The following is an 810-nucleotide window of genomic DNA, read 5'->3' as shown; positions in this document are numbered from 1 at the left end:
TAACCTTGCTTGTTAAAGTGGGAATCACTTTAAAATCTACCACATAGAAGTCCCATTAATTCTTCCCAACTTTGGGCAACCAATGATAAAACACAAGTGGTTAATAATAAGTTCATACAACTTTCAAGTTTATTAAAATGATCAATTGGATCTCAGTATTTACATAATGGCCAGCCAGAGTTCATAGCATGGTGGACATAATAATTTGTGCATAGTTATCACAAACTGCAAGAAACCCTCTCTTTTGATGTGGTAACACGAGAACACTGTCAACTTACCACTTGTGCACAGCCTTGACAAGTGTCATAGAGCATCATAATAACATGCCATTTTCCACAACCATAGAATGTTATCACAGAACAAGAAATCTCATGGATGAGTAATACAAGCAGCCATTCAATAATGTGCAGAGCTAAATATACCGACTTGTTACCACATCAGAAATAAGGAAGAATCTGGCATCACTTAATAGATAAAATTGGCCAAGTATCCTTGTATTTTTTTGCATATTAAGTAGGTGAGTTGCAATGTTGATAGGCAGCCTACCAACAGTATAAACAAGTTGAATAACTAAGAGAAAGAGAAAAACTATATATGCTGCCAGAAAGCTGTAATGATTTCATAAATAATATTACAATTTCATACAAGAAAAAGGGGATATATATTTGCATGGTACACAAAGATTGAATATTTTGTCACGTCTTGATCTGGAAATGAATACGTAAACTTATAAAGCAGAGTCATTTTGTGAATAAACTGAATACAATGTCTCAGTTCCACTTTTTCTAAGCTAATGATCATTTATTCCTG

This window comes from Penaeus monodon, chromosome 27 (genome assembly GCF_015228065.2).
Source record: "Penaeus monodon isolate SGIC_2016 chromosome 27, NSTDA_Pmon_1, whole genome shotgun sequence".
Taxonomy (NCBI): domain Eukaryota; kingdom Metazoa; phylum Arthropoda; class Malacostraca; order Decapoda; family Penaeidae; genus Penaeus; species Penaeus monodon.
Note: the sequence above shows the minus strand (reverse complement) of the source record.